Source organism: Pelophylax lessonae, assembly GCF_965119305.1.
Source record: "Pelophylax lessonae genome assembly, chromosome: 12".
In the NCBI taxonomy this organism is placed as follows: Eukaryota; Metazoa; Chordata; class Amphibia; order Anura; family Ranidae; genus Pelophylax; species Pelophylax lessonae.
Genome location: NC_138779.1, coordinates 121758298 through 121784705, shown reverse-complemented (window position 1 = coordinate 121784705; position 26408 = coordinate 121758298). Strand labels below are relative to the sequence as shown.

Below are 26408 nucleotides of genomic sequence, written 5' to 3'. Positions count from 1 at the left end.
TTGGACTTGATTAGGAAAGCCACACACCTGTCTATATAAGACCTTCCAGATCACAATGCATGTCAGAGCAAATGAGAATCATGAGGTCAAAGGAACTGCCTGAAGAGCTCAGAGAAAGAATTGTGGCAAGGCACAGATCTGGCCAAGGTTACAAAAAGATTTCTGCTGCACTTAAGGTTCCTAAGAGCACAGTGGCCTCCATAATCCTCAAATGGAAGACGTTTGGGACGACCAGAACCCTTCCTAGAGCTGGCCGTCTGGCCAAACTGAGCTATCGGGGGAGAAGAGCCTTGGTGAGAGAGGTAAAGAAGAACCCAAAGATCACTGTGGCTGAGCTCCAGAGATGCAGTCAGGAGATGGGAGAAAGTTGTAGAAAGTCAACCATCACTGCAGCCCTCCACCAGTCGGGGCTTTATGGCAGAGTGGCCCGACTGAAGCCTCTCCTCAGTGTAAGACACATGAAAGCCCGCATGGAGTTTGCTAAAAAACACCTGAAGGACTCCAAGATGGTGAGAAATAATGAGATGAGACCAAAATATAACTTTTTGGCCTTAATTCTAAGTGGTATGTGTGGAGAAAACCAGGCACTGCTCATCACCTGTCCAATACAGTCCCAACAGTGAAACATGGTGGTGGCAGCATCATGCTGCGGGGGTGTTTTTCAGCTGCAGGGACAGGACGACTGGTTGAAATCGAGGGAAAGATGAATGCAGCCAAGTACAGGGATATCCTGGACAAAAACCTTCTCCAGAGTGCTCTGGACCTCAGACTGGGCCGAAGGTTTACCTTCCAACAAGACAATGACCCTAAGCACACAGCTAAAATAACGAAGGAGTGGCTTCACAACAACTCCGTGACTGTTCTTGAATGGCCCAGCCAGAGCCCTGACTTAAACCCAATTGAGCATCTCTGGAGAGACCTAAAAATGGCTGTCCACCAACGTTTACCATCCAACCTGACAGAACTGGAGAGGATCTACAAGGAGGAATGGCAGAGGATCCCCAAATCCAGGTGTGAAAGACTTGTTGCATCTTTCCCAAAAAGACTCCTGGCTGTATTAGATCAAAAGGGGGCTTCTACTAAATACTGAGTAAAGGGTCTGAATACTTAGGACCATGTGATATTTCAGTTTTTCTTTTTTAATAAATCTGCAACAATGTCAACAATTCTGTGTTTTTCTGTCAGTATGGGGTGCTATGTGTACATTCATGAGGAAGAAGAATGAACCTAAATGATTTTAGCAAATGGCTGCAATATAACAAAGAGTGAAAAATTTAAAGGGGTCTGAATACTTTCCGTACCCACTGTATATTTCAACATTTTTTTTTTTTTTTTGTTTACAGCGCAAAAAATAAAAATCACGCAGGTGAACAAATACCACCAAAAGAAAGCTCTATTTGTGGGGAAAAAAGGACATAAATGTTATTTGGGTAAATTGCCTCACGACCGCATAATTGTCAGTTAAAGTAATGCAGTGCTGTGTTGCAAAAAATGGCCTTTTCATAAAGGGGGGTAAATCTTCCGGAGCTGAAGTAGTTAATGTTTAATTACGTTACAACTAATGGTGGAGTGATAGGCCCATCCTGGCTTTAAAGGGGATATGTGCAAAAAATATTTTTTTTCCTAAAGGGTCAATACAACAAAGAGAGTGCCTAAAGGGGTTAGTGGCAGTTTTACCTGGACACAGCACAGAGTGTTTTTTCATCACTTGTGGAGGATTGAATTAATTTATATTTTTGTGGAGATTGTTCTATTACTTTTACATGGTAGTACTGTTTTCTGGACACTTGATTCACTATTCACTTAATGTTTGCGCTATATAAGTTTAGATATTGTAATGAAGATCACACATATTAGTTAATGATTTTATATTATATTACATTAGCACAGCATATCCTTTACTCTATAGTTAGGTGATTATTCTTGCTTGAGAATGTTCACTTTATGCTTGCAGCTTATCTGTAAAGTGTTTGCGAGATTGTTCTTACTTTTAATATTTTAATAGCTACCTAGGTCAATTTCTTTTCATCTAATTTATCTTTTGATATATTCCCAGTCTTTGGCAGACCATTGATGTCACATTAGAGAAGTCTTGGCCAGGCTTCAAGAACATTCCCTCTATGAATAACTGGAGAAGTGTGTCTTTCATGCAACCGAGGTCCCATTCCTAGAGTATATAGTGATTCTGGCTTAGCTAAGAATCCTACCGAGGTCCATGCTATTTTTCAGTGGCCTTAGCCTATGAACCTCAATGCCATTCAACCCCATTTAGGATTTACCAATTTGTTTTGAAAGTTTGTCAGAGGATTCTCCACCCTGGTGGCCCCATCACTGACTTTACCAAGAAAGGTCTTCTTGCCGCTGCTCTGCAACATCCTGGCTGCTCAACTAGCATACTTTGCCAATGCTTCCAGGTTCATACAGCGGGGGTATACACTGATGTTTACCACCATGTTGATGTTCCTACCTTTATAGAGTCGCATATGAGGGCATGATTGCTTTTAACCCATTATTTCAATAAATATTTACACTTGGATGGTTGCGCCCTCTGTTTTTTCTTTTCTCAGCATCTGAGCCCAGAAGTTGATCCCAACTTGGCACAAAGGGGAGCTGCAAGCCATCTTAGTAGTGACAGCTCATTATACATTGGATTTATCTAGGGGAGTTGTCCGTGCTCCAGTATATTATGTGTTTGCATAATATATTGTCTTTCCTGTGTTTTCTTCAGTTTGCTTGACTTTGCCTGCATATGTATGACCTTTCTGACCACAGCCTACCCTGACCCTTGCCTGGATAAACTAATTAGGCTACTAATTATTGCCTGTCATGGTCAAGTATAACCCTGACTAATAAGTATAGTTAAATAATATCAGTGGTTCAAGCAGCTGTGAAAATACAATTACTGCTTGTCCTGTTAACTACCTAGCTAAACGTATGTTCTTTGGGATGCTGGGACTTCCAGTTCAACAACAGGTGGAGATGTACTTCCTGATCACTGCTTTATACAGTGCAGTATGCTGCATAAATATTCCCACCATTGGATTTTAAAATTGATTTAGTTGGAATTTAATATCACATATCTACACGGAATTTAGGGTTCACAAGATCTCTGATCATCCTGTTTTTGTGGAGCGCCAAACATTATTACATAACATATCTGGAAATACAACACCATGAAAACCAATAAGTTATCAAAAAAGGTAAAGACAAGATTCTGCACAAACCAGTGTTGTGTCATGAAACAAAATTCAAAACTTAGAACATTGTCTGGAGCACAACTAAAGCCTTGTTCACATGATCAGATTATCAGACTAATTTCCGTCTTCAAAAGTGAAGAGGTTCCTTTCATACAAAATTTTCATACAGAATTCAACTTCAGAAGTGATGTCATGTGCTGAATTGTTTTGTATGTATTCTTTCATTTCTGAGCATGCGTAGTCTTGCTTTTATGATTTTTTTCGGGTGAAAACGGTACTAAATCAGACGTTGTTTTCACGTATAATAAAAATTTTATAGTCTGCACATTCAGTTTTTGTCATCCGAAAATTCGTAATCTGCTGTTGAAAGCACCATACTAACGATCCAAATATCGGGGAATCGTTTGACGGACAAAATATTACTTCCACTTTTCTTATCGTGTGTATGGACCTTAAGACACTGCCTGGAGAAGGCAGTCCAACAAAACTCAGTGAGTGGGTTAGTAGCACATTAATGAAAAGTACAACTAACATGCCTACAGTAAAGGAACTGTAAAGATTCATAACCAGGTGGAAAAAATGTTCACAGGACATGGCCTTGTACATACCATATCAGAGTGTATGTCATGTATTTACAAGTAAGTTTGGTTTGCTATGTAGTTATACTCCAGCATCCAAATATAAACCAACTAAGTGGTGACATGACAAAAATAAATATGAATCTGTTATGTTCAGCAGAATATGATACATCTTAAGTTGGTCCTGAGGAAGCTACGCAATCTGCAAAACACGTCGACCAGCTGATGAGAATACACCCATACCTCTATCTTCATACTTGAATGTTACCATGTAAAGAGGTGTCTGTATATTGGTCCATAGTCGGACATTTGTATCATATGCCAATTTATTCATTTTAACCGCAAACCGCTGCATTTAAGTGGTTGTACCGGGGCGATGCCTGCAGCATGAGGCATCACCCCAGTACCGTTTTTTAGAGCCGGTGGTCAGCTTTCCATCGGTAATGACCGATGTGGCTTGGGAGCCGCTCGGTCGTTACCCCAGCGAGCGGGAGGGGACGCTCCCCCTCCCGCCGCCTTCCGCGGCTCTGCCCGGGTCTCCGCCGGCTGGTTAGAGTCCCAATCAAAGCCGGATGTGGTTTTGATCGGGTCTCCAATGACGTAACCCGGAGGCAGCGTCCATGACGTCACATCCGGGTTACTCGGCTGCTAAAGGCGCCAAATTTAAAAAATTCAAAAATGCTGTTTTTGGCATTTTGAATGCATGGAAGTGTAGTGGAAGGGTCTAGGGTCTTTTAGACCCCCGATCCTTCCATAAAGAGTACCTGTCACTGTTTGTTGCTGTCACTATGGAATGTTTACATTGCTTGTGACAGCAATAAAGGTGATCAGATTTTTTATAAAAAAAAAACCTTTGCTAAAATAAAAAAAAAAAAATAAAATAAATAGGAAAAAAAAAACATTTTTAGCCGCCCCCGTCGCCATGAGCTCACGCACAAAAGAAAGTGTATACAGAAGTTGCGCCCGCAAATTAAATCGCAGTTCAAACCACACATGTGAGGTATTGCCGCAATCGCCAGAGTGAGAGCAATAATTTAAAAAAAGAGCTACTCTCTAAACCGGTAACCGTTAAAATGTTTTAAAGCAACGCCTATGGAGATTTTTGTTACCGTAGTTTGTCGCCATTCCGCGGGTGTGCGCAATTTTAAACTGTAACATGTTGGGTATCTATTTACTCGACATGACATTGTCTTTGGCAATATACAAAAAGAATGGGCTAACTTTACTGTTTAGTTTTTTTAAATGCAGTGAAATGTAATTTTTCCCAAAAAATGGCGTGTGAAAGACCGCCGCGCAAATACCGCGTGACAAAAAATCTTGCAATGATGGCCATTTTATTCTCCAGAGTCTTTGCTAAAAAAATATATATAATGTTTGGGGGTTCTTTGTAGTTTTCTAGCAAAAAATACTGATTTTAACCACTTTAAGACCGGAAGATTTTGCTCCTTAATGACCAGGCCCTATTTTGCTATTCAGCACTGTGTGAATTTAACGGACAATTGCGCGGTCGTGCGACGCAGTACTCAAACAAAATTGACATACTTTTTTTCCCACAAATAGAGCTTTCTTTTGGTGGTATTTGATCACCTGTGTGATTTTTTTTTTTGCGCTATAAACATAACAAGAGCGACAATTTTGAAAAAAAAAAAACAATATTTTTTACATTCTTTTATTTGAAATTCTCAAAAAAATTGTAAAAATTAAAATTTTTTAACATTTTAGGCCAATTTGTTTTCTGCTACATATTCTTGGTAAAAACAATCGCAATAAGCATATTTTGATTGGTTTGCGCAAAAGTTATTGCGTTTACTAAGGGAAAGATTTATGTCATTTTTATTTTTTTTTTTTAACTAGTAATGGCGGTGATCTGCAAATTTTTGCGGGACTGCGACATTACGGCGGACAGATCGGACCCCTAACTGACATTTTTGACACTTTTCTGGGTACCAGTGATATTATTACAGTAATCAGTGCTAAAAATATGCACTGTTACTATAATAATGACACTGGCAGGGAAGGGGTTAACAGTATTGGTGATCAAGGGGTTAAATGTGACCCTAGGGGCATGATTCTAGCTGTGGGGGGGGCGTGGCTTGTGAAGTCATCACAGAGACATGTGATCCTATATAGCAGGATCACATGACATCTGTGATCACTTCAGGGAGAAGTACAGACGGCTGTGTTTACATCAGCCGTCCGTCCTTCTCTGTCAGCAGCGGGAGATCGCTGGTGTCAGGCAGCCATCGGAGCCTCCTGACATACGCCCTGGCTTCCCCGCTGATGAGCAGGGGCAGGAGCGCGCTGACGGCGGCACGCGCTCTCCCCCTACCGCCTCCCAGGCGAGCGCAGTTAATTTACGGCGGCTGGTCGGCAAGTGGTTAACTTGTAAACAACATATGTTAAAAATGGGCTCGGTCCTTAAGTGGTTAAACATGTACTTACACATTTGGTGTCATTTTTTAAAAGATTAATAATACAATTTGATATTTTTATACAAATTTGTCTCATGTGGGTGCCAGTAAGGTCCATCACCAGCAGGACTGGTTCCTGCTAATTGCAAAATATGTGTATTTGTCTGTTTTTTGATCCAGGTGACCACTGTTAAAGATTTTACACGTGCATCTCATGAAGAAACAAAACCATACAAAGTGCATACTAGTATTATGTTGTAGAAGTAAGTGATCAATGATAGACACTGTATTGGAGGTATCAGAGTGTGCATGTGCAGATATACATGCCGTGGCCAGGGCAAACACACAACAAACTGGGAGTACACTGTACACATTGAATATTAGAGTAGGGCTCTTTCACACGGGCGTTCAGTTTTTTTTTTTGCCCGATCAGGCCCTTTTTTTTTTTTTTGAAATGGACACGGATGACACTTGTGTCATCCGGTCAGTCTGTCCGTTTTTCATCCCATCCGTTTGCGGATGAAAAACGGACATAGTCTCGGACATGTATCTCTATGTAAATACGGATGTCAGCGGATGACACCACTGACATCCGTTTCGTTTTTTGAACGGAAGAAAAAATAGGTTTCTCTTCCGTTCCAAAAAACTGAACTGAACGGAAAGGACGAAAAACGTATGTCAGCGGATGATCATCCGCTGACATCCGTGTTTACATAGAGATACATTATGTCAGTTTTTCATCCGCAAACGGATGGGATGAAAAACGGACATACGGAACGCCCGTGTGAAAGAGCCCTAGGATTTACCAAATAGGTTCAGGGATGGTGATCGCTATGTATAGATACATGCATGTGCTCATGTGATCCTGCAATGCAAAAGTATTCTAGCAATTTTTTTTTGTGTTAATGTTGATCTCTTTTAGTAAACCAGGACCGATGTGTTTGCGAAGACAATTGAAGATGTAATAGGAAACGTATATAAAGGTGACATTGTGTGCGAGCACCTTTAAAGCTAGACTACGGGCAAACAACTACATATAGATGATATGTATAAAAGAGAACAATTTCACCTGCCAATGAATTTGTATTTTTGCCAATCCAGTTCTGAGATTTTTACAGCTCTGTAACACAACACAGCCCTTTCTGGCAGGGCAGGAGACCTTATCTTTCTTGCTGCAGTTTAACTTTCACTTACAGGTCTCATTCCCACCCCTCACATTGCGGTTGAACAGTGACAGGCTTCTATGGCACCTGGCCTAAGTTGGGGGGGATCATTAGGGAGGCTGGTAATGAATCTAAATTGTGAAATCTCCAGTATAGAAGGGCTGATGTCAGACCTTGGGATTCTTGCCAGTCACAGATCCCCCCTCTGTGCAGTAAGAAGTATTTGCTCAGCTGTCTTAGCAGTGTGGATTTATTGCCCTCTAAACAACTGCTACATATTGAAATTAACCCTGTGCGCTAATGCAGTAAAAATCCAAGAGATTCTTCTCAAATAAAACCTTAAGGACAGCTGACATCATTATGGTTATTATCATTGCTACTACTACTATAACCTTTATCTAAAGCAATGGTCCTGACTCCCTAGTTGTCTGATTATACTGACAGCTCTTCTCCTGCTGCCTGTCCTTGATTCAGACATACTTTATGGTAAGTCAATGACACGTATTGTCACAGCTGACACTGCAAGCTGCTACAAAGGGAGTTAGCCAGGGGACCCCATCAAAATGTTGCTATGGCATACTTTATAGTAAGATCAATGACACCGATTATGACAGCTCACACTGCAAGCTGCAACAGAGAGAGTTTGCCAGGTGACTCCATCAAAATTTTGCGCCATGATTTGTAGCTAAGTCCCTTGACTGCTTACATTAAAAAAATACATTAAAGTGGATTTCCGGCCTCAAATACCTTTTTTAACTAAAAATACCCCTATAATACTAATCTATTGCCCTTTACAGAACCGCTATTCTCATACTTACAAGGTGTACAGTATTGGATTTTAGTCAAAATCTTACTTTTAAAAACGCTGTCTGGGCGCGGCCATCTTAGACGTGGGCATCTGAAGCCGCAGTGTAATCTGCTGTGTCCTTCTTCCTGATTCCAGGGAGTGTTCTGTGAGTTCTTCCTGATTCCAGCCTCCTGGGAGTGATGACAAACAGCTCCCAGGATGCAATGCAAAGGCAGAAGTGATGTTGGTGGCTGTGGCCACAGAGGGGGGAGAAGGAGGAAGTACAATAAAAAATGCCCTGAAAATAAGGTAAGGGACCCCTGAAAAAAATTGTAAATGCCCAATTGTTGATCAGCATAGCGAGCAATCCAGGAATCACTAAAGTTGCAAAATAGGCCGGAAATCAACTTTAAAGGGTGTATTCATTATCACAGAGTGGGATTCATTTGTGTGTAGCACCCTCCTAGGTAGGTGCTAGGGAGAAATCGTAGTTTTGAGTCCTGTCTTCTTACCACAAGGACTGCAGGTAAATTTATAATCTAGATCCCTACCAGAGAGCGGGATCTGTTAGTGAGGTTTGCTCATTGTGCTCATGTGCAATTCTTGTGTCTGCAGAGTGTTTAACACTGGTCCAATAGGGAGGAAACCTGACAAATGAGTGCACAGGCATTTGATACAGCCCTGGTGATTTGGCAGAGGAAAGTGCCTTGGTGCATGCTGGGATACTGTATACAAGCCAGGAGCACATGTGCTCTGGGTCTTTCGGCTGGATAGCGGGGTACCAGAGGGAGGGGATGGCTGCCTCCTCCTCTGTAGGTAGTCCACCTGAGGGGCTGGAGAGTGCTAGTGAGGAACTGAACCCAGAGGTCCAGTGAAGCTGACTGAAAGGGGAGACACTGGAGGATCTGATTCTGCAGTACAGTGAGTACAGATCTGCGTCAATGGGCCTGACCTGAGGGGGGCCATCCCTGCAGCTAGAAGAGTCAGTGGATGGGTATCAGTATATGGGATGCTGGTAAGTGAGTGTCCTGAAGATAATGTAGATTCACCAAGTCTATTGCTGGAGAGAAAAGAGGATAATCTGTCACCCACTGTGTCCAGCCAGTACCATGTGGTCAATGTGACCAATCACAGCAGATCATGTGACAATTGTACACAATGGATGGCTTCCATTCATACCACTTATTTTGTACAATTATGTTGCTAGCTGTAATTGGTCACAGGGACTACATGGTACAGACAAGACAAATCACAGCCCACCTGTACCATGTGATTAGCTGTGGCCAATCACAGCTAATCACAACAATACACACTGAATGAATCAATTTAATTGAGTAAAAATTGTTGCTTATAACAGTGAAATTCACTAGTATAAGCAATCATAACATGTAAAAAATATCATGATCACTCCACCAGGGTAGTACAATGTTACTATGGTAACATTGTATAGCTCTAGACACAGTGTGTTAAAACAATCTTAAAAAATAAAATAAAGGAAAAAACATTAGAAATATTTATTATTTTTATTTCAATTTTTATTTTTTACGTAATGTCACCAGTAACTGTCTCTGATCACCGGCACACCAGTTATATGATGACATTGTGCTGCACTGGAGACAGTATGTATAAACAAAAAAAAAAAATTGTGAAAAAAACTATTTTTTTCACATTTCTTCATTTTCCAAAAAATTGTGAAAAAGTTCAACTTCGAAAAACTCGCAATGCCACTTACTAAATAAAAAAAAACTAAAAATGAAATAAAGGACTTCCTCGGTACCATTAAAATAAAACATCAAACAATTTATTCTTATACAAAGCTTAAAATCATGTCTGTAACATGAGAATATACAAGTATTCAGCACAAGTCAACAAATATATTCAAGAGTTTATTGTATTGCTCCTGAAAGATTTTTTGGTACGTCCACCCAGCCAGGTGATGAATAGCTCGCTGTAGCTTACTTCAATGCAGGTGCGTTTCACGGCACAAAAGCCCGCTTCTTCAGGAAATGAAAATACAGCGGGAGTAAACATAAACAATGGTCATCATACAAACAGCTGTTACCACCTCTTCAGGTGTATGGGGTAGTCCAGATAAACTTTACCATAGATCGTCACAGAACAGGTATGCTCTATGTCACTATTTGGGTAGATGATTATCTGTTGTAGCGTTTATGCTGCCCAAGCAGAGTAGTTTTGTGTGGATGATAAACCATGAGTGGTGATAAGAGAGGAGAACCTTGTGTCATCACCTCCGTCTGGGAGAGATTTTAATGCACCTCTAATTAGAGCTCCCTAGTGAGAACAGTTTTTACGGAGAATATTGCTCATTTCTCCATGTTAAAGGCGATAAAATGTTTTGGGAACTGTACGTAGTCTAATTCTTGTATAAAAAGAAACTTCATATCAGCATTAAGCTGCATTCACACAATAGCGTTTAAAGAACACGTGCAAAATCATGTGGTTTTGCAAATCTCAAAAATCACATTATCAGGTGCAGTTAGCTGGCTGGCCACTAGATGGCCTAATTACAGTGCATTGCGAAAGTATTTGGCCCCCTTGAACTTTTCGACCTTTTGCCACATTTCAGGCTTCAAACATAAAGATATAAAACTGTAATTTTGTTTGAAGAATCAACAACAAGTGGGACACAATCATGAAGTGGAACAAAATTTATTGGATATTTCAAACTTTGTTAACAAATAAAAAATTGAAAAATTTGGCGTGCAAAACTATTCAGCCCCTTTACTTTCAGTGCAGCAAACTCTCTCCAGAAGTTCAGTGAGGATCTTTGAATGATCCAATGTTGACCTAAATGACTAATGATGATAAATAGAATCCACCTGTGTGTAATCAAGTTTCCGTATAAATGCACCTGCACTGTGATAGTCTCAGAGGTCTGTTTAAAGCGCAGAGAGCATCATGAAGAACAAGGAACACACCAGGCAGGTCCGAGATACTGTTGTGGAGAAGTTTAAAGCCGGATTTGGATACAAAAAGATTTCCCAAGCTTTAAACATCCCAAGGAGCACTGTGCAAGCGATCATATTGAAATAGAAGGAGTATCAGACCACTGCAAATCTATGAAGACCTGGTCGTCCCTCTAAACTTTCAGCTCATACAAGGAGCAGACTGATCAGAGATGCAACCAAGAGGCCCATGATCACTCTGGATGAACTGCAGAGATCTATAGCTGAGGTGGGAGACTCTGTCCATAGGACAACAATCAGTCGTATACTGCACAAATCTGGCCTTTATGGAAGAGTGGCAAGAAGAAAGCCATTTCTTAAAGATATCCATAAAAAGTGTTGTTTAAAGTTTGCCACAAGCCACCTGGGAGACACACCAAACATGTTGAAGAAGGTGCTCTGGTCAGATGAAACCAAAATCAAACTTTTTGGCAACAATGCAAAACGTTATGTTTGGTGAAAAAGCAACACAGCTCATCACCCTGAACACACCATCCCCACTGTCAAACATGGTGGTGGCAGCATCATGGTTTGGGCCTGCTTTTCTTCAACAGGGACAGGGAAGATGGTTAAAATTGATGGGAAGATGGATGGAGCCAAATACAGGACCATTCTGGAAGAAAACCTGATGGAGTCTGCAAAAGACCTGAGACTGGGACAGAGATTTGTCTTCCAACAAGACAATGATCCAAAACATAAAGCAAAATCTACAATGGAATGGTTCACAAATAAACATATCCAGGTGTTAGAATGGCCAAGTCAAAGTCCAGACCTGAATCCAATCGAGAATCTGTGGAAAGAACTGAAAACTGCTGTTCACAAACGCTCTCCATCCAACCTCACTGAGCTCTAGCTGTTTTGCAAGGAGGAATGGGCAAAAATTTCAGTCTCTCGATATACAAAACTGATAGAGACATACCCCAAGCGACTTACAGCTGTAATCGCAGCAAAAGGTGGCGCTACAAAGTATTAACTTAAGGGGGCTGAATAATTTTGCACGCCCAATTTTTCAGTTTTATATTTGTTAACAAAGTTTGAAATATCCAATAAATTTCGTTCCACTTCATGATTGTGTCTCACTTGTTGTTGATTCTACACAAAAAATTACAGTTTTATATCTTTATGTTTGAAGCCTTAAATGTGGCAAAAGGTCAAAAAGTTCAAGGGGGCCGAATACTTTCGCAAGGCACTGTATAGTATGGTAACAGGGAAAGTCATAGCTCCCCATTTAGAGAAGTCCCCCTCCCTTAGTGATGTAATGGGGATAATCATTTCCCATGTAAAAGCCAGGATGGGAGGAGCCTTAGGCAGATAGGGCATGGGAGCCAAACACCCTAGAGCTATACATATGTAGTCGGCTACTGTAAAGGTGCAGCTGCAAAATTCCTGACTCGATACGATGTGAAGTGAGTCATGAGCGGGATGCATAGAGCCTCATGGGCCAAATCAGAGCCCTCTGAAGTAAGTACTAATGACCTTGGGAGAAAGAGAGTAACATAAAGGATTGTGCCCAGCTGGACAGAGCTATGGAGTGGGACTTGGATAGGGAAATTTGGTATACTACAGAAAGTGCCTTGTTAAACTTGGCTAACAGAGCAGGATGCTTCACCTTGTTAATCTTGGTTTGAATAGAGCAGAATGCTACTGAGCTAGTTTACAGGGAAATGGGTCTCAATGCTCTGATGCTCCTAAGGAGAGGAGGGATGAGGTGCAAAGGGATGATCAGTATGTCAATGTGGCGTTACCGGTCACTACCATCTTTGAAGAACATCAGTAAAGTTCAGAAAATATACTTCTTGTGTATACATTCCTTTCTTCATGAATATAGAGGCTTATGGCTGGGAATGTCCTGGGTGGGCCTATGGACAGGAGTTGGGCACAATATGGGGAAGGCTTCTATCTACCAGTAGCGAGTCACTGTCCTTATGGGGAAAAATTGGGCTGGGAACTGGTCTAATTTAGCGCCAACAAAGCCAATTGTGGTCCCCTTTACAATTCTGGTATAGTTGGCAGGATAGGACACACCCCTGTGCCATGTGTCAGGATCAGTGATTTGCTTGTAGTTTAAAGTGGGAGTTTGGCTGGGCTGGGAGCGTCCATTATTCACTGCTTGTTGCAGAGGCGAGCATGGTGAAACTGTGCCAAAACACTCCCCGCCTTGATGATATGGGAGTCTGGATGCTTCCCAGGGGATCTTTGCAGGATGCTGGTCCAGGTCATTGGAGTTCTTGATAGTGGAGTGCGCTACCTGCAGAGAGCTGACCCTGATGATGACATCTTGGGCATGCTGCTGGGCCTTTTTCTACACGGAGCTTCCAGTGATAATTGTGGAGCAGAGGTGGTACAGAGGAGATATAGTGCTTCTTTGTAGCCATCAGAAACTGGACATTTGGGATCTCTGGACCTGGTGTGGAGGAGGGTAAACAAAGTACACTGGTGTTCCCCAAACAGCATCATAGATGAGAGCTCCCCCAGAGCCAGCGGAGTCAAGCTCCATAGAGAAGCCAAAGAAGATCCTCAAAGGTGTTCAAGGAGGAGCGAGAATACAGCAGTGATCGAGAAAATGTGTTATTGATACCACCATTGGACTTGGGCCTTTTGGGTCCAGAACCACCAGAAGTCCCCGCACAGGATGAAGCTCAAGTTTCTGTAAGCACAGTGGTCAGCGAGTGAACCAGTAAGGGCTCCAATAAATGTGGTGGCTAAACAAGCAAGTTTTTGTTATGAAGAATCTTCCATCTATGTTAAAATAGGGAATGCGGGATTGGCTGTGGGCCCTGAGCCCATGTTATGCCCATGGTTAACACTTTACTTGCCCCCTGGCCAAAGATGACTTGTTCCACTGTCACATCTTCATCTTTACTTGGCGTGCCATGTCAAGGAGCTGTGTGAAGTCCAAGTCCCCGTGTTTCAGAGCCTTTATTTCAACTACTGGATGCAGAGTGTTTGAAGATCTATGAAACTGCTATATGGAAACATTTGGGGGTTCATGTGTCACAGTGGTCTTGGGAAGGGAATTCTTTGTTTGTTTATGGATTTTGGCCTTGTTTTTTACATTGGTTTCAAGGGCGCCACATCTACATGGATAAAGTAGTGGTGGTTTAGCCTTACAAGGACATATGCATATTTTCTGCATGGAATGCAGGTTCTTTCTGGCAGAACTGACAATAGATCCTATGTAAAATACACACCTAAGGTATTTTTTTTTTTTTTCATTTGTTTAGCAAATAAAAACCCTAGCTCTATTTGTGTGAAATAAATGATGAAACTTTCATATGGGTACAGTGTTGCATGACCACATAATTGTCATTCAAAGTCCGACTGAAAATTGGCCTGGTCAGGAAAAGGGGTGAAATTGCTCGGTAAGCAAGTGGTTAACTAAAACCATTCGATTTCAGTTGACTTAATGGAAATTGGAATTGATTTGCGGCATAGTATTTGTGAATTGACTTAATTCTAATTTTATTTTTGTTTCGTTTTCCTGACTGAAAACATGCAGCTGGCAAAAACTATGTTTATTGAATATTTTTATAGATAAAATAAACACTGCTGCAAGTATAGCCAGGGCATGATTCAAGTTTATTTATAGCAGCACAAGTCATTTTTTATCTACGGATGCTGCGTATCTGCACAGGCAGGTTTTTTATGGGTAAAGGTGAACTACACTATATTACCAAAAGTATTGGGACTCCTGCCTTTACACGCACATGATCTTTAATGGCATCCCAGTCTTAGTCCATAGGGTTCAATATTGAGTTGGCCCACCCTTTGCAGCTATAACAGCTTCAACTCTTCTGGGAAGGCTGTCCACAAGGTTTAGGAGTGTGTCTATGGGAATGTTTGACCATTCTTCCAGAAGCACATTTGTGAGGTCAGGAACTGATGTTGGGCGGAATGGCCTGGCTCGCAGTCTCCACTCAAATTCATCCCAAAGGTCTTCGATTGGATTGAGGTCAGGACTCTGTGCAGGCCAGTCAAGTTCCTCCACCCCAAACTCGCTCATCCATGTCTTTATGGACCTTGCTTTGTGCACTGGTCCAAATCATTTGGTGGAGGGGGGATTATGGTGTAGGGTTGTTTTTCAGAGGTTGGGCTTGGCCTCTTAGTTCCAATGAAGAGAACTCTTAAAGCGGTAGTATACCGCTTTTTGACACTTTTAACTACAGGTAAGCCTACAATAAGGCTTACCTGTAGGTACAATTAATATCTCCTAAACCGGCACGGTTTAGGAGATATTTGCACTGCATGCAGCCGCTCACGCGCTCTGAAGGTTCGGGGGACCTTCAGCTTTCCATGCCGGGAGCTTGCCGGAAAATGACTCCCGCGCACATGCGCGGGAGTGACGTCATCGCGGCTCCGGCCAATCACAGCGCCGGAGCCGCCAAACCCGTAAGAGACGCCGAGGGATCATGTCAGCTCCCACAGCGGTGTCCAGGGGTCCGTGTCGGGGCTTCGTTCTAAGGTAAGTAATAAGGTAAGTATGTGATGCATACTAGCTCATTATGCCTTTGACTTGCAGGTTTTTTTTATTTTTTCAGGTTTTCAACCGCTTTAAGGTGTCAGCATACCAACACATTTTGGACAATTTCATGCTCCCGACTTTGTGGGAACAGTTTGGGGATGGCTCCTTTCTGTTTCAACATGACTGTGCACAAAGCAAGGTCCATAAAGACATGGATGAGCGAGTTTGGGGTGGAGGAACTTGACTGGCCTGCACAGAGTCCTGACTTCAACCTAAAAGAACACCTTTGGGATAAATTAGAGTGGAGACCGCGAGCCATTCCTTCTCTCGAACATCAGTGCCTGACCTCACAATTGTGCTTCTGGAAGAATGGTCAAACATTCCCAATGACACACTCCTAAACGTGGACAGCCTTCCCAGACGAGTTGAAGCTGTTATAGCTGCCAAGGGTGGGCCAACTCAATATTGAACCCTACGGACTAAGATTAAAGTTCATGTGCATGTAAAGGCAGGTGTCCCAATAATTTTGGTAATATAGTGTATTTAAGTACGCCTATGCAAACATGGCCTTAGTACATAACAATACAATGTACGCAGCTAAACGTGGGTGTGTAGACGCCTGGGTGAATGGGCCCTAAGATTGTTATTGAACCCAATTGGGTGCAGGTGTCCTCCAGTAATGGCTGGTTATGGGACGTTTCCTCATACTGTCCTATACGGACCATGGTGACCCCAGGTATGTCCCTCTCCTCCTATCTTCTACCAGACCTAAGTCTTATTACCAGCACTCCTCTCCCATAATACTAATTACCTTCCTTCCTTCCATCCATCCTTCCATGGCAGCATGGCAGTCCGCTGTACCTGAGGACCTCTCCTCTCCCCTGACGTCATTCTCCTTTTTCCATCATGTCCCTATGTCACTTGTTCAGTAAGTAGCCTTCCCCCCCTCCTCTCCTCAGTCCCTTCTTTCACCTAATCCCTCCTTTCTTCTTGTCGGAGCCCCCCTTTTCCCTCCCTCTCCTCTCCATGTCAGTGCAGGCTGTCGGCGGATAGCCGGTGTTGTAGAGAAGAAGGCGCCTCAGTCAGTGTATGTGTGTGTGTAGCGGGCAGATGCTGCGTGTGCTGCATGAGGGAGGACGGAGGAGCGGGGACATGACGGTGTACGGCGGACAATGAGGATGGAAGAGAAGGAGAGGGAAGACACGGACTGTGCCTCCGGCTCTGCCATCTCCTCCTCCGTCTATTAGAGAAAGGGAACCTTCTACTAGGTGCCCGCCTGAGGACACAGACACCTACCGACACAAGGTAACTACGGGGCCTCCCACATTACAACAGCCGCCCTGCTCCCCAAACTAGTGAGGGGGGGGGGGGGGGCAATCATTGAAGGAAATTTCTGGTAGAAGGTGTGTAAAGAATTGGGGGGGGGGGGGTGCATTCTCCATTTGGAGGCAATGATGTATTACAGCATGTATACATGACTGGGCACCATGGAATGTTCTATCATTGCAGGAGAGGCATGGATTGCTGCCCTTCAAAGGGTTAAAGTGTCCACTTTGTGTGGCAGAGGGAGCCTTGTGTATGCCTGGCATGTCATCAGTCTGCACTGAGAGCCAGGTGCACAGAGCTTATCATCATGGGAGACCAGCTTCCCAAATATCCCTATAGGATCCATCAGTGCCAGTCCTGGGAATGGGCTGAGCTGTAATTACTGGATTGGTGTTGTGCAGCAGACAGGGTGGGCCAAATGTTAATCTGTTGTGTTCTCATATTGCAGGGGTAAGGCTGCTACTCATCCATTGCCCAACTTTATTATTCTCATCACCAAATTCCAAATATCTCTCTATTTCTCTCTAGCTATCTCCATCACACGGGAGTCTATATACCATTACACAACTGTAATATTTGTGACTTCTGATTAAAAAAAAAAAAAAACATATGTAAAAAATGTATCTATCTATCTATCTATCTATCTATCTATCTATCTATCTATCTATCTATCTATCTATCTATCTATCTATCTATCTATCTATCTATCTATCTATCTATCTATCTATCTACCTACCTATCGGGTGTCTTTATAAGATTACTTAACTGTAATAGTGGTGAAATCAGATTAAACAAAAAAATCTATCTATCTAGCTATCTATCTATCAATCACACGGGTGTCTTTATAAGATTACCCAACTGTAATATATGTGAGTTCAAATGTAAAAAAAAAAAAAAAAAAAATATATATATATATATATATATATATATATAGATAGATAGATAGATAGATAGATGGATAGATATGTTTTTGGTTAGATTAAAAAGAAGAGTGGTTTTATATATAAATATATGTGATCGCTCATGTATTTTTTAATATAACAGTAATATTGGTGATTTCAGATTAAAAAAAAAAAAAAAAAATATATATATATATATATATAAAATATGCGGCCCCTTAGTAAGTAATTTTACATAATTCTATCTATCTATCTATCTATCTATCTATCTATCTATCTATCTATCTATCTATCTATCTATCTATCTATCTATCTATCTATCTATCTATCTATCTATCTATCTATCTATCTATCCAAATTAGTGTGTGTGTGTGTATATATATATATATATATATATCTATATATATATATGCACTCAACTATTTTTTATTTTAACCTAACTATGTTAAGATTAAAAAAAATATATATATATTTATATAATTATGTGTTATATAGGTGATAGTATATCAATATATATATTGCAACATATATAATTCAGTATATGATTACCTACCTGTAGTATTGGTGAGTTCAGATTACATATATGTTGGTATATACTGTATGCAGGTACACACACACTTTTTGTGAGTAGGGCCCCAGCCCGGCTGCGAACAGTTGACAAGATACAGATGCAGCGGAAGTTTCTTATTCATACTAATTTTATGCGAAAAAATCCAAACACAAAATTGCAGCATGAATATGTATGCGTATAATAAGCATATTTGAAATACAATAAAGGATGCTCATAGACAGGCAGATTGTCATAGACTGAGAGGGCTGTTCTGTTCTCTCTATCCTCCCATTGCTGTGCCAGCGGAGACTCAATCCTCTTGCGCTGGGCAAAGTGAATGTACCACCTGCGTGGTGAAAATTGGCTCCGTTGTCTCTACAGAAAAGGGAGCCATTGGTGCTCAGTTGTGGAGAAATATTCCAATTTGTTGGGAAGAATTCTGTGTGATTATGAGAATTAAGTACTCATTATTGCCCTCTAGAGTTCCTCATGGCCCATGACCAGATTGTTTACCAATCGTAGCAAGTAATGCTCAAGTCAGATCACTTGCAATTATAAGGCCGTGCGTGATTATGATTGCCTTAAAGAGATCCTGTCACCTCTCTAAGAAAATACAACCAGCTGCTCCCTGCAATATGGGAAGCTGAATTCTTACCTCTCCAGCAAATGGCAAGTGAAATCTTTTCTGCCTTCATCAGCTCCTGGTTATCCAATACTTCCAGGTACGTTTGTTAGCTTGTTCCCTGTCTTGGTTCCCCCCCATTGGCAGCTGTTGTGAAAAAGCAGATGGAGGGAGAAGGATGGCTCCCAGTGAGGGACATGCTATTCGACACACCCAGAAGTGTCGGAAAGCAGCAATGCCCAAAGCTAATAGAGACAGGGAAGATTTCACTCACTGACTGCTGAAAGAATAAGTATTTTTCTTCTTGTATTGCAGGGATCAGCTGGCTGTATTTTCTTATAGAAGTGTCAGGGTTGCATCAAAATGAAAGGTCTGCTCATTCTTTAAAGTCCTCCCATAAAAAAAGTGAAATCCTGCTTGACAAAAAACCCAGCATATTAGATGAAAATTAAAAAGTATATCCGCATTACCCCCCAGTTTCTGACCGTGGCTCCTAGGCAGGGGTGACGTCACAGGCTTTCCGGCAAGATTCTAGGAAAATGATTAGATGGTTTACTGATACAGGACAAAGCAACAGATTCACTTCAATTCTCACCTTCCCTTTGTTCCCCAGCAATCCACTTGGCCCCAGGGAATAAAAGAAAATACAAGAGAATGTGACCCCTTCTTCCCACCTGACAGCGCTGGTGCTTGCTGTTTGAGCATTCAGGCATCCAAAGCTGACACATGGGGAGGTAAATAGGCCGTGCTGTCTTTAAATGAGTCAAAGTGTGCTAACTCATTAACAAAGAGAAGTGATTATATATCATGAATTGTTTTATGGAATTTAGTAAAAAAAAAAGAAAAAAAGGCTTACTAGTCCCCGCGGGATGCATACAACAGCTTTGCTGTTTGCACTGTATGTAAAATTGGCTACAATTACACAGCCGGTTTTGTAAATGATGTGTATGTGAGAGAAATGTGCTAATCTGATTATACATTTCTCACATTTGCTAAAAAATAAGCCAAAGCAAATAGAATGAAAATAGCCATAAATATTTCATGCACATCACATTTTACCCCTGGCTCCAGTGATTCTCTGAATCAATGGTTTTTTTTTTTTTTTTTCTTTTGAAAGTTTTGTGCAGAAACTGATAGATTTCCGATAAAGATGCTATGAATTTGACATAATTACATATGCAAACCATGCCCAAAAAGGCAAAGATTACAGATATGATATCTCTTTGTTGTCCGTTGTCAGTACAGGGCAAAGACAGGGCTTCGTATCACAGCATGTGCTATGATAGAGATACACTAGCGTGAATGTTTGCTGAAGGAGAAACCATTATTTCAGCAGGTGCATATTATGCAACATTTTATCATTTCTTCCAGGGAGTCCAGGGATAGCCACTGTATCCAAATTTGTTAGGCACAACTCTGTTTCGAGGACCTTAAACTATATAAATGCCAATGTGTTGTTTATTAGATTGGAGTATCTTTGAATGTGGGTTTTAATGTTGATTTTCAATATAGGCATACCCCGCTTTTAAGTACACAATGGGACCAGAGCATATATGTAAAACGAAAATGTACTTAAAGTGAAGCAATACCTTTTTTCATTTCCTAGGCAAGCTGGCTACAAATAGGATATGTTGTAGTCCTGGGTCCCCTCACATTGCTCCCCATGTTTGGTATCCCTGTCACTTATGGTTTGGGAGTAGTGCCATGTCAAGCTGACCAAGATTTCCCATAGACGCCAATGTTAAAAACTGGGAGTAATGCCATGCCAAGCTGACCAGGCTGTGTCCGTACTCGCGAGTGTACGTAAAGTGAGTGTACTTAAAATGGGGTATGCCTGTAAATGTTTGAGTGTAGCCAGATATACAGGAAACCAATTGAATCAATGCTATATTCATTAAAAACACTTAAGGCAGAACTCTAGCAAAAAATAACAAGATATCAATATTTACCTTCAATGCAGAAATTGCCCTGGCAGTCCTTTTTATGGTGAGCACATTTTAATCCACTTCCTCTGAGCCCTTGTTGACCTGGACCTGCCCAAACCTGTGAATGGACAGTGAAAAGATAAGCAGCACAGTATTGAGCTCATATTTCCTTTACTCTGCTTTCTTTTCCTGTCTGCACACAGATTGAATGGTTCCTTTTATTGCTTCTTCCTCCCACATTCCAGTCTTGCTGTAAATAGACTGCAAGAGGCTGGTATCAGGTAAAATTCCAGTACTTGCACTGCTTGCATTTAAAAAATAAAAACATATTTATCAAGGATTACACAGCTTTTTTATTTGAAGCATCCCCAATATCTTTTACTAAACAGTGGTTTGTACATATTGACTCTGCCATTTTCTATTTTATTTGGAGTGGCTCCCATCCCTGCATCTCCTGGGTGGGCCTACAAGCTTCAGTAGCAAAGGACAGAGTGGCACACTCTTCAGCCTTCCAGCTTGCCTTCTGGCATGACTGGTGGTTACCACTAAATGATGATACTGCAGTATTGGTGACGTTGGGTACATGGGTTCTTATGAGCGACCACATCATTTTCCACTAAGAACCGCTGCAAGGAAGGTTCCCAAATATAAATTTCTGCTTTGGCTTTGCATGAAACCACATCTTCTTTGTGGTACAACTAGTGGGAGCTGTATGCCCATCCTGATATGGCATGGTGGGCCATATTGGGGATCAAATTTATCACGCATCAAAACACCTTCTTGGGCTTTCTACAAATTGCAAGAAAAAACAAAACTTTTACACAGAGAGTTTAATAGATATTTTATTGTGTCATGGCCTGGGATCGTATTTTGGTCTCTTACTGTGACTCTTCAAATTGTTACCTTAGAAAAGTTGTTGCATGACAGCCAAAATCATGAAATTTTAATTTAAGCATAGATTTAATACCATGGATTGTGTACATAAGATGAGCCTACTTTTTGAGCTGCCCTCAATGCAGTCAGGACAATGCCAACATATTATACATCCTATGGACTTGTTAAAGAATTCAGAGCTTTTAGTCCTCATTGTATGCTCTTATGAATGAACAATTTGAATTTAGCGCCCCTAAAACCCCTGAGCCAATATTACTGAATATTCTGTAGCAATATGTTCCTCCTAAATTCTCTAGGATTATGTTTCAGCTGATACTGTTTTATGCCCGAAAAGTGATTCTACTGCATTGAGGAGACCCAAACAGACTACACGTTAATATGGCAACTAAACTTCTCAACGATACTCAAATACAAACATATTTCATGGGTGCCTCTATACGTTCAATGAAATATGGGACCCATGGATGGGTAAAAATAAATGCTGTGTTTTAGATGGGCCTGGTATCTTATAAGCTGTTTTCTTGGTGGGGCTGAAGAGGACAAGAGTGAATGTGTGTGGATAGGTGCCTGTATTGTTATTGCTGCTGCTGATATAGCTTTGGCACTGATAGTCCCAATTCAGTGCTTCTTATTAAATTTCTATGAAGTCACATTTCTAAGAAAGCAAAAATAAACACCTTTAAAAAAAAAAAAGATCACAGAGCTGTCTTTTTTATCTACCTTTATATCTGAGTTCAGCTTTAAATGTATTTTTAAAACAGTAGTATCCCAATCTGTCATTGTACTAGTCCCTGTAACACGTTGTACATCTGACTGGGAGAGGAAGGCGATGTACTGTAGCTAATCAGATATTACTGCAGTGCACGGTTTTGTGAAATTTAACAAAAAAGGTTTACTGATTGGAGAAAGAGCAAAGAGATGTCCTCATCAGTAGAGTTCCTTCACTCTCCCTACACAGTGGAGAAAAGAAATCGTTCAGGGCTTTGCATAGTGTCTGTCAGAGGTGTCTGGATTAGGTCTGACTACCTTACAAAAGCATGCAGGTGAATGTATAACGACCATTGTTGGCTAGACTAATGACGTGTTTGACCTAAATGGATTGACTGCATTTAGTAAAGGCTCTGTATAGCAGTGGAATAGTGAAGAATCATTTCTTCATTTCTACTCACTCATGACATATTGGATTGTGGCCAAGAATTCCTTCATTGAGTGATAGCAGTGGTAAGAGCCCCTTGAATGTATATCTATACACTACATAACCCCAGGACTCGCAGTAATCCTTCAGCCTCAAAATGGAAGCAGGCGGAGGCACAGGTGTGCAACTATCTGATTTCCTTTGATTATAAATGCATGAATTAGAAAACAGGATGAACAGAATTATAATTTTTGTTTGCTGCTAAGACAGTTCACACAAACTTTATGTATTTAGCTATGTGCCTACAGTTACACTTTCAGTTAAAGGATGACTGCAGCCTTTACCTAACTGTTCAATATGACCTCTGTTCATCACATAGGCATACATATACAGACCTCAGAAGTAGATTATACATGGTAATGCTGCTCACAGCTTGCCTGCTATTGTGCTGTGTTTTATAACTTTGTGTCACCTTTGGTCCCTGCTGCCTTTTACCTGCCTTAAAAAAAAAGCAAAAACAAAAGACAATACATTTATAAAGAATAGTACTGTGCTTTACAAATGTACAATGCACTCTATTTGCTTTGGGACTCCAAAGCAAGCATTAAACCATTGATAATAAAAAAGTGTAGGGTCACATGACCTATCAAAGCTGTGCAGCATTAAACAGTGAGCACACTGTGGGATGATGTAGGCTCAGCACCATGGTCTACATTTTATGATGCCTGGAATAACATTGTACTGTAGTGGTATTCACTATAAATCTCCTCTAGTGTTCAAAAAAAGTTTTGTTTTATCAAAGTTCCATTATATTGATTTGAAGGATAACTGTGCTTTTTGTATATTTATCCTTTAGCACTTTCTTAACCACTTGCCATCTGGAAGATTTACCCCCTTCATGACCAGGCCATTTTTTGGTTTACGGCACTGCGTTACTTTAACTGACAATTGTGCCATCATGCAACGCTGTACATAAGTGAAATTTTATATAGTTTTTTTCCCACAAATAGAGCTTTCTTTTGGTGGTATTTGATCTTTAAACGCTAGGATTACTTTCACAAATAAGAGCTTCACTTGCTCTAAAAATAACAATATCAGGATGATGCCGGCTACTGCAGGCATCATCCTAGTATAAGCACTCAAAGTCGGGCAACGTACCAGAACATTGCCTGGCGTTAAGTGGTTAAACAGCATACAGATACCTCTGAGGGTCTGCAATCTATTTTGGGGGACCTTCAGAGGGGTCTGTGTTCCATTTTTTTCTTTTGAAATCTAACTTTTGCAGTAGCACATCGTACAGCAAGAATGAAAAAAAAAAATTGAGTAGAGTGTCACAAAATATCTTTGGTATGTCTGGTATAGATTTTAGGGTAGTACCTAATGTAAAAGACCCTTAATTTGAGCATTTAGCGTGGCTGGTCAGGAAAGAGGGAGGACAGGCATGGGCCCCCTTAGAAATGTCACTTAGAAATAAAGAAACCCAAATGTTTGAAAAGTCCTTTATAAAAAAAAGGTTTGAGAAGTTCTTTGTTAAAAAAATGTAAAACCCCAAAAAAAGTTGAGTGCTGTAAATCCATTGGCAATCAAGATTCCTACAGAAAAAGAAAAAGGGTATTGAACTAAGTAAGGGAAATGGCATACTTCTGACATGTGGCCATATTTAGGAAATGATGTAACCCCTATGATTCCGGGCCATTTTCATAAATAATCAAGGATTCCCAGCCATGTAAATGAATGGACCAGGTGGCATCAGTGGTTCCTAAGGACACAGCAAGTGACCCACTGCCTCCTTAGCAACCATTAACAGCCTTAAGGTGTCATGTTTGTCCATGGCAAATGCCCCCAATGTTTGGCATTCAGAAGAACATCTGAACACTAAGCTCATCCGTATTCCTTACAGGTTCAGGAAGTTAAACATTTTTACAAAAGCACCTTATGTTTCACACAAAACATGCTTTATTATGTTTGTGCATTTTTTTTATTAGTTTTGGATAGAGTAAAGGAAAGTTAAAATTTCTGCCTGCGAACCTAGTTGGAGACAGTTTCTTTCATTTTTTGGCCCTGTGACTCCTGGACAAGAAATGGGAGGAAGGCACAGGCAGCAATAGTTTTAGTCCTTTCTCATTCTACTGCAAAAAAATATCTTCCTACTTGAGATTTTTCATCACTTTCTTTCCTGATAGGGAGTGGGTGGAAGATCCTCTGTAAGGATGCAGGCAGTTATAAAGACCCAATAGAAGCTCCAACCCTTCCTTTTACTATCCAAAGCAAAATAGAAAGTTCTGCCTGGTGTTGGACTTTGTGGAAATTTTTGAAAGTGGACTATTTATTTATATGTACCCTCATCCCACTGCAAAAGATTGCAGATAATTAACCGCATATCATCTTGTGTGCGGAATAGCCCAAATCTTACAAGAACACAGTCTTGCAAGATTTGGGCTACTCAACATTCCCTAGAATCTCTTTGGAAGAATTGACATTGACCCCCACAGTGCAGAAGTAGGGGAAATGTAAATATAATTTATAACTGAAAAATAAACTGTAGAAAGTAATATGGGAACAGAAGTAGGAATTATTGGCCATAGTGATTAGTCAGGTTTCGTATTTAATTCTACAAAATAAAATCTGGAATCTGGACACTCTGGTTTGCATGTTTTTTTACCATTCCCTTCCTTCATTTTATTTATAAACAGGCCCCTTGAGATCACACATAATGACAATGTCACTAATAACTTTTTTATGGTCCTGACATGGACATAAACATGGCCAGTTGTGTTTTTGAAGTGTATTCCCTCAGAAGGTCTACTCTAGCCATGAGTCCTTGTAGCTCAGTCATTATCCTTTCCCGTTAAAGTGACACATGTCTGACAGTGATCATGTAATGTCACATGTTGTTGCTTCGTAGTGTACCATTGTTCTTTCACATACTACAATCGATGCTTTGTTAGTGTTAGGCATCGGAAGGTCTTAGGGAAAAAGAAATATGAATGTTCTTAATTTCTAAAAAAATATGTACATTTTAACATTTCATAAATCCGATGGTATTTTTATTGTAAAAATAAGTATAACGTATCCTTTTTAGAAGGTAATATTTTCTTTCAAATTGTACGCATTGGGGTTGATTACTCAAGGCGCAGAGACGGATAATAAATATGGTAAATCTGTTTTTACTTTGAATACACAATCATGCAAGAGAATAATAAAAAAAAAAGCAAGCTTTTTGGATTGGATTGATTGGATGGGTGATTCAAACACTCACATTGCAAAGCAAACTGGCTCTATTCTTTTAGTAAATTAACCTTTTGTTTAAGTTGCTATTGTTTTTTTTGTGTGGGGTTACTCTACCAAAAACATAGTTAAATAATACATTGGGTTTTATTTGATAGTTTTTCCCACCTGAACTCAGATACTAAAGTATTTCCCCCAAGGTTTCCCTTCGTGGGAGTGAGTCCTTCTGAAATTACCATTGCCGGCTGGTAGACTTAGCAACTTC

General features: G+C 40.7%; 1 protein-coding gene across 2 annotated transcripts in view; it reads left to right on the top strand.

Moving 5' to 3' along the window:
• The first annotated feature begins 16421 nt into the window (after positions 1 to 16421).
• Positions 16422 to 26408, top strand: part of GRIK4 (glutamate ionotropic receptor kainate type subunit 4) — a 665019-nt gene continuing 655032 nt past the window's right edge. Inside the window, exon 1 of one of the 2 annotated variants that reach the window (XM_082273781.1) lies at positions 16422 to 16869. The gene's annotated coding sequence lies outside the window, so the exon portion shown is untranslated. The remainder of the gene's footprint in view (positions 16870 to 26408) is intronic. The other variant, XM_082273780.1, reaches the window with a different exon arrangement.